This window comes from Orycteropus afer, unplaced genomic scaffold, assembly GCF_000298275.1.
Source record: "Orycteropus afer afer isolate SDZICR_OR568_19922 unplaced genomic scaffold, OryAfe1.0 scaffold02647, whole genome shotgun sequence".
NCBI lineage: Eukaryota > Metazoa > Chordata > Mammalia > Tubulidentata > Orycteropodidae > Orycteropus > Orycteropus afer.
Genome location: NW_006924234.1, coordinates 6,250 through 8,228, shown reverse-complemented (window position 1 = coordinate 8,228; position 1,979 = coordinate 6,250).

Genomic DNA, 1,979 nt, shown 5'->3' with positions numbered 1-1,979 from the left:
TAAGAAGTCTTTTTGTAAAGTCTTTCAAATTTGTTTTAGACAAAGTTAAAGGATCTTGCCATGTACTTAATTCCCTTCAAAAGACTTTTGGAAGGGAAATTTTGCTATATAAAACTGCATTCAAGAGTCAGGTTTTTATTTTTGTATGAATAACTAAGAACTCTTCCCTGAAAAAGTATTCAGTGACTTAACTATTAAATTCCATTTCTACGCCTTAATTTCATATTCAAAGCCTTACATAGTCTTGTCCCAGTGAGTATTCAAGGTAACAAATATTTTTTGAATGTCTGTTAGCTTGGTGTGTTAGGGAAAATAAAAAAGAAAGACCTGAGTTTAAATCTCAGTGTTGCCAGTTGCTGACTATGTGACTTATATAAGTCATTTAGCTTCTCTGAACCAGTTTTCTCATGTACAAAACAGAATAGGCATATTGGAAGTGAAATAATGGAAATGGGAAATGGAATATAAAATGTATAGCTTTGTATAGTACTTATTGTTGTAATTATCTACCTTATATCCATTCTTTAGGAGCTGCCCTGCCCACCCTTCCATCTAAGTTAGTCTCTGGGGCTGTTAGTCACATGTTCTTACATGAACATTGTCAAGGCTGGCAAAGTGCAGTACACCATACTCCTAGACACAATTACCCAACCAAGAACAGAACCCTTATGGCACGTTGATACGTCTCTGTGGTAGTTGTGTGTCAGCTTGGCTGGGCCTAGTTTTAAGTAGCTAGGTGGCTGGATATAGTTGATGAGACTATATGATGAGACTGGTAATCAACTCCACGGTGCAATCTACTGCAGCAGCTGAGTAGCTGTCTTAGATATATGATCTCCTTCCAGTATATAAGGAATTTTGAGAACGGTCTCTGAGCTTTTTGGCATGCTTGGACCCTGCATGTAGCCAAGTCTTCATTCAGCAACCTGCCATGTTGTCTGCTGATCTTGGGACTGTTCCTGGACTTGAACTAGTGGTCTACCATGTTGGTTGATAATCTTGGCACTGTGCCAATTTATTTGTCACCCTTGGGTTTGTCAGTCTTAGCAGCCAGCAGCTGCTTGAGAAGCCTCCAGCTTCAGTGGGCCACAAGCAAGAGGCAGAGCTGAAGCCCAAGGTCAAGGGGCCTTCACCCAGCCTCTAGAGCTCTCACTTTAAACTCAGATTTCGAAGACTGGGCAATCTACTATTGTAGAGATACCATTTTGGAAACCTAAGGAGGGATTGCTATGAGTCGAAATCGACTCAACAACAGTGAATTTGTTTGGTTTTAAACTATAAGAGATCTCTGGTGGCATAGTGCCTAAGGCATTTGACTGCTAACCAGAAGGCTGGCGGTTCAAACCCACTAGGCACTCTTCAGAAGGAAATCTACTTCCATAAAAGTTTACTGCCTCAGACACCCAAAGGGCATCACTATGAGTCAGAATTGACTTGATGGCAATGAGTTTGTTTTTTGGTAAATTGTAAGTGAATAAATCTCTGTTTGTTCAAGCCATCTATCTCTGGTATTTCTGTTAGAGCAGCACTAGAGGACCAAAACGGTCTCTTACAAGCATAACTTGGGTTGCAGGAAATGATGAAACTAGAGATGTTGCTTGGCACCTTGCTTCCAAATGGAGAGAGTCTTTCTGACAATGAAGCCTATCAAGCTTCCTATTTCCTTGTGTATTTCCTAGGCCAAGAATAAAGTCCCTTAAATACTTGTGGAATGTTTTCAGAATAAATGAAAATATTTCTCCTCCCTTCTAGAAGGGAATGTTATTTCAGGTAGTTGTAATTTTTGAAGGATGAGCCTTCTCTGTCTTATAAAAAATAATGAACAGGTTTTTCTGCAGCTAATGTTTAGGTTCTGGGTTTAATAAGCTATATTCCCAGGTTGGTCATCAGGACTAGTGGGACAATAGAAAAGAACTGGATTTTTGGCATAATATGGAAAAGAATATGGACAAGATGCATAGGAGACTGAGAGTAGGGGG